Raw genomic sequence first — 10,570 nt, forward strand, 5'->3', positions numbered from 1 at the left:
TTTTCTCCTCATCCATTGGCTCCTTGCCTACTGCCTATAAACGTTTCCAGGTCTCCACCATCCTTAAAAACCTTTCCCTCACCCCTGCCATCCCCACAATCTGCCATCCAATATCTTTCCTCCCTTTCACAGACAGATATTTAGTAGTCACCTAAAGTCATTGTCTCCTTTTTTTTTTGTTTTGCATGTTCACCTTTTACTTTGCCCTTTGTAATCTGGTGTCCTGCTGCACCCACTGGCCTGAAACTACTTTCAGTGAGGTTTCAGTGATCACGTAGCTGCTAGGTCCATCCACTTTCTCTCATTCCTCATTCTCCTTGACCTCTCTGCAGGACTGCTTTTGGCCGACCACCCCTTCCACCTGGATTCTCTTTCTCCCTTGGCTTCTGTGGCACTACTCAGAGATGTGTTCCCCTTTACATCTTCTGTCTTCTATACACCTAGCATAAGGTCCCTCGAGGCCCTGTCCTGGGCCTGCTTCTCTCTATACTTTCACTCCCCTTGGTCTCATCAGTCCTATGGGTTCAGTCATCTCTCTGAAGATGGTCCCCAAATCTGACTGCACCCCCAGCCTTGATCCAGAGCAGCAGTCCCACAGCACCACCTCCCTGCTGGTGCTCTCCAGCTAAATGTCCCATTAAGTAGCTCAGACTCATCAGGGCCAACATTCCTTAGTTTCTCCCCTAATTCTCCCCCTTCTTTACCATTCTTCTTGTCACCAAGATTCCCAACTTGTTTGTCATCCTTGGCTCTCCCCTCTCTGCTTCCCATTTGCAACCAGTTGCCACACCTTTTCAGATTTGCCACAGCATTTCTCATCTGTTCTGTTTCTATTCAACAAATAAAAGGAATTATTAGGGACATAGGAGGCAAGCTGTGCTTGAATATATTCAAATTAAGCATTCCTTTACAAGGGAAAACTATAAAAGAAAAGGGGAAAGAGATTGGAAGAAATCTTTTTGTAGATACAACGATCCACAGTATAGAAGGGATCATTAACAATTCATAAACAAAGGTAGTTACCCAGTCTACAGTGGAGAAAGAGTCAAAGGATACAAATAAATACTTTTCAAAAGAAGAAATATAAATTGTTAATTGCTTGAAGAGAAATTTGTTCTTTTGAATCAAAGCGATGCAAATTAAAGCAGCTCTGAGGATCCCACCCTACACCCATCAGGTGTAAAGCTCTTTGTAAGCCCCAAAGCCCTGTAGAAATGCCAGCTATTGGCCAAAATCCCAGTAAGCAACAAAACCCAACTTTTTTCCTGTTATACCCATAAAGGCAGGTGGACCTAAGGGGCTTTTGTTTTAATGCTGATTACAAATGCAGTTTCAAGTTTTGTCTGTCGACCACTATTTTCAGAGGAATCATTTTATATTTAATTTTTTTTCCTAAACAAAACTGGGGTTATTAAACTCACCTAAAATGCAACTAATGATGATTTCCCGTTCTGTTTCACCTGTACAACATCCCTCTTGAGCTTCCCACAGTAGGCAGCCAGCTTGTCTCCACCTGCCCTATCCTTGCTTTTCCATTCTGGAGATACCTAAATGGAAGCATCCCCGTGTTCATCACTGATAGCACTTGGTTTTCTGGGCAAGATTCCAAATGTTAATTTAAAAAAGAGATCTTGAGTGATATGTTATAGCCACTAAATTTCTACTTTATAAGGCTTTGAGGAGATAATTGACTTTTGGGGATTTTCTGCTTGTAGTTTCCCCCAAAAGGATTTGGTCATTAGTCATCTCCATGCAGCCACTTCAACTTAATTTAGCTGTTTTTCAGAATGGTCGTCTTTGAGCATTTCCCTTATTTGAGAAGCCCAAAATATCCATTCTCTGATTTCAGGTTCATTGATTCTTGGAAATTTATTTTTCAGATAAAGAAAACCTGCATTTTTTTCAGTCCATCGTCTACACAAAATTTTTCATTAACCCAAGTTTATAATGTGCAGCGGTGATAAGAAAACTTTTCTTCTTCAAATTGTTGGCTTGCCATATGATTTTTTCCTTGAAATTCTTTCCTTTGAAGCCAGTGTTGTTTAATGTTTTCTTGGACTGTTCTTTCCTATTTACAAATAAAGCAGTTGTGTTTGTTGTAACCAAGTTGCAGTCTGAGTAAAAGAGCAATTTCTTTGAGATTCCCACATATTTGTCATACTGAATGTGGTTCGAGAAGTGTTTGTGTTGCAAATATATTCTATTCCCTGTTACATGAGATTCCTTCCTTTGAGTATCGCTACTAAAAGTTCAGCTTGATTTTTGGCTAGGCCAAGATTATAAACAAAGTCATTTAGGTCTGCTTGAGTCATGAAATAAAGATCTGATGTTGGAAAGGTTTCCTCAAATGGTGGGTCATCACCTTGCTGGGCTTCTCTTTGGTCAAACATGCATCCAGTCTGAATTATCCATCAGGTTCATCCTTTTTATTCAAATTCCAGGTTTCTGGTGGTTTGGGTATAGGTAATTTTTTCATTGGTTCTTATAACTGCTGACAGATTTGACTGTACAGATCTGGAGGTAATTCCTGATACATTTCTTGAGTCAAAATAGCGAGACATGGTAAATGGCCTTTGTATTCTCTCCAAATCATCAGGCCCAAGAAGGCCCAGTGAGGAGAATAACACAGGTGATACAGCACAAGGTGGGGGGCGGGGCGGGGCGGGGATAGCATTCATGTGCTTTCTTACCTGGAGGAACAAGTTCACCTTGACCCAAGAACAATTTGGATGACTGACAGAAAAGGCAAACTGAGAATTTAGGTGATAACGCACTAAGTACAAAATGTTTGGAAAAAAAGCCAAACCGATAATGCTGTTTCCCCAGTGATAGCAGGTACATAAATGACAGGCTAGTCTACTATGCACGGAGAGTTTCACAGCTTGACTGAATATGTTGGAACGTTCCCCCGGTCCCACCAAGTCTGCCAACATTTAGCACACAAACCAGGACTTCACACAGTGTACAGAAACATCAGAGCCCTCTCCTCCTCCCTCCTTTCCCCTCCACCAAACCGTACTGGATTAGCATCTTGTATTATGTAACTTAGAGGTGATAGGGAGCCATTGGAGTTTCTTGATCACTGGGAGGGACATAGTCAGATAGATATTTAGGAAGATCACTTTGACAGCTGAGTGAAAGGTGGACTGGAGTGGGGAGAGACTTGAAGCAGGCAGTCCCCCCAGCAGGCTATTGTAGTGGTCCAGGAGTGAGGTGATGAGACCCGCTCCAGGGTAGGGTCAGAGTCAGAGCAGAGAGGGGGACGTAGGTGGGATGTAAGGAGACTAGAATCGACAACTCGGCGACAGATTGGCCAGAAGGGGTGAGGACAACGACACTGAGGTTGTCACTGGGTAACTGGGGGGATGGTGGTGCCTGTGAGAGTAAGGGGAAAGGTAGGAAGGGGGAGCATTTGGAGAGGAAGATGAGTTCCATTTGGGACACGTTGAGTTTAAGGTGTCTACAGGACATCCGGTTTGAGATGTCTAATGGGCAGTTAGAGATGCAAGTCTGGAGGTTAAGGCAGATCTGAGAGTCATCACTATAGGGATGATAAATGAATCTTCGGAGCTTAGGAGATCACCAAGTGAAAGAGTATAGGAGGAGGAGAGGAGAGGGCCCAGGACAGAGCCCTGGGGGACCCCTCCACTTAGCACGTGTGATGTGGGTAAAGATCCAGCAAAGGAGGCTGAGAGAGCGCAGTCAGATGGGTAGGGGAAACAGGACAGAGCACCCTGGAAACCTAGAGAAGATGTTATCAAGGAGAAGAGAATGATGGGCATGGCAGAGGTTGTAGAGAGGTCAGAAAGGCGGAAGGCTGATTTGGCCAATTAGGAGAGGGTCGGTAACTGGAGGGAGCAGTTTCAGTTGGATGACGAGGTCAGAGACCACACTGCCAAGGGTTAAGAAGAGAGAAAGTGGAGGCCCCTACTGGGTACGCATGATGATGGAGGACACACAGGTGTGTTTATAGGCAATAGAGAAGCACTGAGTAGTTAAGGAGATACTGAAGATGAGGAGTAGGCATGATAGTGGGGCAGTCTGCTGGAGAAGATAGGGTGGCATAGGGTCACTTGTGCTTTGGCAAGGAGGAGGGCCATCTAGAGGCAGTGGATAGAGCACTTGGGCCTAGGGTCAGGGAGACCTGAGTTCGAATCCAGCCTCAGATACTTACCACCTAATTTGGCCCTTAACCTCGTCTGCCTTAGTTTTCTCACCTGTAAAATGGGGATAATAGCACCAACCTCCAAGGGTTATTGTGAGATTTAAATGAAGTAATATGTGTGAAAAGTGCTGAGCCTAATGTATGACACATAGTAAGTCTTTAATAAATGCCTCTTCATCTCTTCTCGTGAGACGGGGTGAAGGAGAAGATAGTGGCAGAAGGCATCGATTGGGGTGATGTGAAACAAGGAGGGGAGGAGAGCTCTTGGCCACTGGCCTCAATTTTTTAGCTTAATTTTCTTACCCCAGTGTCCCATATTATTTATAAAAACCCTTTTTAAAGTGGTGGGAGGTGAACTGTGTAAGGGGAGGCTACATGAGCCTTTGGCTCCAGCTTGAGGGAGAGAGGTTGGGCTTGTGCAGGATATTCTGTGACCCCAAGGCTTATCAGGTGTCAGCGGGAGGTGTGCTCTTAGCGGGGGGTGGGGGGTGAGGCAGAGCTTAGAGGATGCATCAGCAGGAAGGAGGGGTGCCAGGGGAGGGTTTGCTTTCTGCTTCTGGAGTGGATGAGTGGGGCCCTCTGAAAGGAGTTAGGGTGAGAAATACAAAGAACTCCTCCCATAGAACGAGGGAAAAGAAAGCCCACGTGTGAGATCACGTTGGTAAGCCTTAGCATGGTACCCAGCACACAGTAGGTGCTATATAAATTATTCTCCCCACCCCTGCCCCCAGCCTCCTCCACAGGCTGGCTTCTAACAACAGCCTCGTCTCCCATCACTCTCCTCGCCCTCTGCATCTGAGCCAAACTGGGCTAGGCATTGTTCCCCAGCTCAGCGATGAATTCGTTCCCCATCATCTCCGTTCGCTTTTGAGGGGCAGCATGCCACAGTGGACAGGACATTGGTCTTGGACTCAGGAAGGCCTGGATTCAAATCTCACCTTCTGTACTGACTGCCTGTGTAAGTGTGCCACTTAATATATCTGGGCCTCAGTTTCCTCATCTGTCAAGTGAGGAGGGTTGGATTCAGTGGCCTTTAAGAGCCCTTGTAGTTGTAAATCTGTCACCTCTGATGCTAGGGCTCCATCTTCCCTCTCTGTGCCCAGGCCTGGAATGCTCCCCATCCCACGTGTCTCTTAGTACCCGTAGCTTCCTTCCAGACTTAGCTCAGCTGCCATCTCCTACAGGAAGCCATTCCTGATTCTCACTTTTCCCAATGCTGCCCCCTTCCCCCTCCGCTGCTCGTTCTCCCTCTTTGTTTAAATAAGCTCCTAGTCACCTTGTCCATGTTACCCTCCCACTCTTCCAGTGCTGTGTAAGCTTTTGGTGGGCAGGGACTGTTTTGGTTTGGATAGCTGCAGCACGGTTCCTTGCCCACCGTAGGTAGGCATTTAACAAATGTGGGACTGAGCGTGTTCAAATCATATGCTCTCCTGTCGCCTGCCTACAGTGCCTGCCTGAGGATTCCGGGCACAGAGGCACTCTGGGCCCTCTGCTGGTAATCCTGGCCTGCGTCCTTCCAGGTGACCACTGAGTGAGGTGGGGCCAGAGGGCCAGAGGCTGAGGCCTCCAGCCAGAAACTGGGAGCAAATCCCAGAGCCTCTCTTCTCCAGAAAAAAAGATGTGTGCGTTATATCTGCATTCTTATCATTTTTTCCAGCACTTTCTTAAATTGCCAATTTCCAAGGTATAAATGCCCACACTGAAATCTTCATCATTGGCTCTTGAGGGCTGGTTGGAGCTGGCTTCTGGCCTCCCCTGGCCTTAGAGGCAGGTAGCAGCTCTGGGTGACCTTCCTCCTCCTTATTCGGCCCAGGTAGAAGATCTATGTTCCCATGAGTGGTCTGTGTTGGCTGTGAATCGCTGTCAATCAGCAAACATATATGAAGCACCATGTGCCAGGCACAGGGACACAAAGGCAAATAGGACAGTCCTTCCCAAGGAGTTTCTCTTCTAATGGGGAGTCGGCGTGCACACACGGCCAGCTGGATATATGAGCTTTAGTTCTGTGCTGACACTTATGTCTAGGCACATGTGGGGTGTGTATCTGTGTAAATATGTACATACAGAATAAATTCCCAGTGAACACAGGGCGGAGAAGGGCACCGGCAGCTGGAGACCCAGAAAGGTTTCATGTGGAAGATGCCACTCCAGGAAGTGAGGGTGGTTCTGAGGCCGAGGGGAGGAGGGGGTGCGTTCCAGGTGTGCTGGACACTGTACATGAAGGAGACGGGCTCCAGCTGCCAGAGGCGTTGCTTGAAGAGCCATATGGGGGCTCCGCTGCAGGTCGGAGGCCATGGACTTCTGTGTGCATTTTTAATATTTTGAAAACCATTTCAATTTAGCTAGTCTCCTTGGTAATCCTGTGTATTTTGTTTTAAGCATTTTAAGAATATGATTCTGAGAAGGGGTCCATAGGTGTCACTAGATTGCCACTTTGCTCCAGGCCAGGCTGAGCAGTGCTGACCCCCTCCGGGAGCACTCTTGGGCCTAGGAGAGCAGAGGGCCCAGAGCTGAAGTGAAAGCTACAGGCTTGTTAGCACCATCTCTGATCCCTTCCCCCAAATCAAGATCTGCAGGATGAGGCTGTAACTGGGGTGAGGCCAAAGCTCTATCCTAGGGTGGTGAAATGAAGGGGGTACTAACAGCCTGGGTAGTCCTTAAAGAGATAAAAGCATCGGAGTTTAGCAAGAAGGATTTTTTTTAAATAGGAAATTTCCAAATGGTGCCCCCCCACACCATAGGTGAGTCCCACCCCCTTCTGCCAATGACTACCCCAGAAACAGCCTCCCAGTGTCCTGGGGCTGTGCCCCACAAAGGCCTTATGTCTTGAGATCCAAGTTCTGTCTTCCACCCCCTCAAATATCTTAAGTTGAGAAAAAATGTCTTAAGCTTGAGGGAAAGCTGGAAGCGGTAGAAATGGAAATGTTAGTGAAGATAAATAAGAAAGGATTTTTGGCAAGATGGAGAAAAGGAACACAAAAATTGGCCATCTGATTGAGGAGGAGGAGACCTGAGAGAGGGGAATCATTGGCCAGAGGCAGAAGAAAACCTGGGCCTCAAGACTCACTGGTTTAATAGTGGAGGTTTTGCTCTGCAAGCCGGCGGGCTCATTTCCCTGGGCCTAGGCCTGGGCCTGGGCCTGGGCCCCTCAGTGCTACGGGGTCAGAGGAGGAGCCTTGAAAGAACCTATTGGTGCTTCTCTGCCCCCTTGGAAAGGAGGAGCACGTGGGAACGAGGCTGTGGGCACAAAGGAGACTCATGAAGAAGAGCCCAAGCGTACAAATACAAATTTATTCTTTCCAAAGCAGAATTAGAGAAAAGGAAACAGCACCACGGCAAGTGGTAACCAAAGTAAGCCAATTTTCCCCCAGCCCCAACTTCAGGAACACCCCCACAGCCCCATCAGCCCTCACCCTGCTGGCAGCCTGAACTAGGGATGGGAGGGCTGAGGGACTTGGCCAATCCCCTCCTCCGGGGCATGGCTCCTAGCCCTGCCACAGCCACTTTGTGTTGTCATAGGGTCAGGGTCGGGCATGGGGTTGGCCTAGGAACAGAGCAGCCAGCCCAAGGAAGGAAGGCTTCTTGATCCCAGGTCAGGACCCTGTGCACCCTTTTTAAGATTCGATAGGTTCTTTTGTTTGGCCCTTTCCTCACTTGAACCTGGGTAGGATCCCAGCCTGAAGAGCTCCAGAACTGGGCTTCTGCCATTCATGAAAGATGCTGGCTTCTCCTGTTGCGCACTGCCCTGGTCCTCCAAGCCCTGCCCTCTGCCTGACTGGCATCCCTTCAGGGGAAGGGGGATGCGATGCCAGCTCTTGACCTGAGTCAGGTAAGAATAGAGGCGGGCAGAGCCTCTCCGGCTCGCTGCCTGGTGGAGCTGCTTCTCCACTGGTCATCCCCAAACCCACCACAGCAAACCCTAGTCCTAACTTATCACTGGCCAACTCAGGCCACTCATGCCCCCATAGCTACACGAACCCCACAAATGAGAAGACCTTCTCTAGGCTGCTAGCAACACCCCCACCCAACCACTTGTATACATGACAAGAAATTCAACAGCATCAAACCCAATACACATCAGATGCTTTGACAACATCCAGCTTGTTTCAAGGATTCCCAGGGCTCATTTACCCCCAGCGCTCTGATAACGTAGCAACACACCTGTCTCAGGTATGCCCACAGAGGCTTAGTGATCCCCCTACTAGGGAAAGTTCCACTCTCTGCTTCACCTCCGCCTCCCACTGTAGTCCACACACCTGCTATAACCAGGTCCCCATCCCCACCTGCCAGCCTGGCTCACTCACTGTTGGAGGTGGCTGGCTGTGATCTTGAGCCCAGAGGATCCTTCCAGGGTGTTCCTGGTAAAAAAATACCCTAGGACATCTGCTTGGGAAAGCATAGCTATCCTAACAACAAGCAAGCTCCCCATTTCCATCCAACAGCTCCTCCTCAGGCCCCCAGGGAGACCCTCAGCTCACCCCGTCTGATCTCCCTGGCACTGCACTGTGGCACCTTTTGACCATTCACACCCTGTTTGTGGCCAGTGCTGAGCCTTCCCGGCTTTGTGGTGTGACCTTGTGCCAGGAGGCCCAAGGCCGGGGCATTTAATGGCACCAAACAGCTCTGATGGTGGCCAGCAGGTCTCCCACACCCAGCTTGCTACCCCATCTTTACTGCAGCAGATGCAGACAGATTCTCTTCCTCTCCTAGCCACCAACCTGTCTTATGGCCACCCAAAGGGGAAATCAGCTTCTGCTTCCCTTGGGAGGCCAAGCAAGGAATGTAAGAAGAAGGGGCCAAAAGTTAGGCTATGTTGCCTTGCCTAGGAATTGGGAGGGGACGGGGAACAACAGAAGCAGAATCCATGGTCACCAAAGCTGAGGCCTTCGGTTCCCTCTCTGGTATACTTGGGGAGCTGGGACCAGCCAGAGCTTTGATTTGGTGGAACCGAGGCCCAGGAACCAGCCCCTGGGGGTGACCGAGGAACTGGCCACAGGCCCAGGAGCCTGCAGCAAGCCTGGACAAAGTCCCCCTGAAGGAATAGCTCAGGACATGGTCACCCGGGTACTTCTCCCCACCCAGGCAAAGGCCGGGCCTGACAAAGAGCAAGGCAGAACATGAGTGCTTCCGGAGGTATTCGAATTTAATGTGCAGGTGAGGCCAGAACACTGATGCACAGAGCAGCGACATATGGACCTAACTCTACTAGAGAGAGACCTAGCCAGAGGTGGGGGGGTGCTTATTCCGGGGCTCTGTGCTAAAGCTCTTTGTGGTATAAAGCTTGGGGCAGAGGCCCAGAGCCCCCTGCCTACTCAGGCCTGCTTCTGCAGCCAGGGCCCAGGCCGTGTGCCCAGGGAGGTTAGTTCAGCTGGCATTAGAAGAGAATCAAACAGAGATCTGCAAACAGGAAAGCCCTTCTGGCATCTACAGATGCTCTGGAAAAGCAGTTGGACCCCTGAGGCTACAACCCGATCCTTTGCTGGGCTGTATGCATCTGAGTGGCTGCCTGCCTCACCCTGGGAGGAGAGAGAGAAGGAGCCCCCAGGGAGGCCCGGTCACGGCATGCCTGAAGTGGCTTCTTCCTCCAAAAGCCTTGAGGCCAGGCTGGCAGGCTGGCATGGGGGGCACCTTTACAACCATTGCCCTAAGGAGGTGACAGGGACAAAGCCCTTTTGGAGACCTGGCCTGCTGCTGCCACCCCTGATCCCACAAGAGGAACTAGTGGGCCAATCTCGAGGACCTATGGGGGCCAGAGGAAAGCAAGCAGCCCCCCGTCAGCTAGGTTTCCCAGGGCACGGCTGGGGCCTTGAGGAAATAGAAAGGAGAAGGGAACCTACGTTAGTGGTGCTTCCATTTTCCCAAACGTGGCCCAAATGTTAGGTGGTGTTAGGAGCCAGCAAAAATCAAGGCTCCCTTCCAAAGGTGGAAGGAGCCCCCAGTTTTAGAGAGCACTCTACTGCCCATCTTCTGAGAGTGCCCAGGAGGTGCATGTGGCCACCAGTGTGGCACTGAGGGTTAGTGGAACAAGGAAGACTAGTCTGAAAGCCTGCCAAGTGAGGGGAGGCTGAGTTAGGGGGCAGGAGGGGCGGGGCAGAGGGAGGAAGGCATTCCAGGCAGCAAACCATCAATGTTGAGCAGCACTCTGTGCCAGACTCTCTGGGGACGGGGTGGAGTTGTGCCCATGTGGACCAGGAGCTGGGCTAGAGGGCAAGATCCCTGGGCAGGTGCCAGGCCACCCATCTCCTGTGGTCTAAAGAGAAGGGAGGGAATACAACAGGCACTGCCCATATCCCTAAAGTACCACTTTACTGGGATACGGCAGTAGTGTGTGGAGAGGAAGCAGGCTGCTGGCTCCCCCTTTCCCACCCACCCCCCAATCTGACTTCTCCCATCTCAAGTCCCTGC

The 10,570-nt window shown here is 49.8% G+C and overlaps 1 protein-coding gene across 2 annotated transcripts in view; it reads left to right on the forward strand.

Annotated features, from left to right (window-relative positions):
* The window catches only part of TAF7L (TATA-box binding protein associated factor 7 like), a 28,572-nt gene extending 26,466 nt beyond the window's left edge, over window positions 1-2,106 (forward strand). For both annotated transcript variants that reach the window (XM_036740149.1, XM_036740150.1), the window contains exon 14: window positions 1,881-2,106. The gene's annotated coding sequence lies outside the window, so the exon portion shown is untranslated. The remainder of the gene's footprint in view (window positions 1-1,880) is intronic.
* Window positions 2,107-10,570: the final 8,464 nt, after the last annotated feature.

Source organism: Trichosurus vulpecula, chromosome X (genome assembly GCF_011100635.1).
Source record: "Trichosurus vulpecula isolate mTriVul1 chromosome X, mTriVul1.pri, whole genome shotgun sequence".
NCBI classification, from domain to species: Eukaryota; Metazoa; Chordata; class Mammalia; order Diprotodontia; family Phalangeridae; genus Trichosurus; species Trichosurus vulpecula.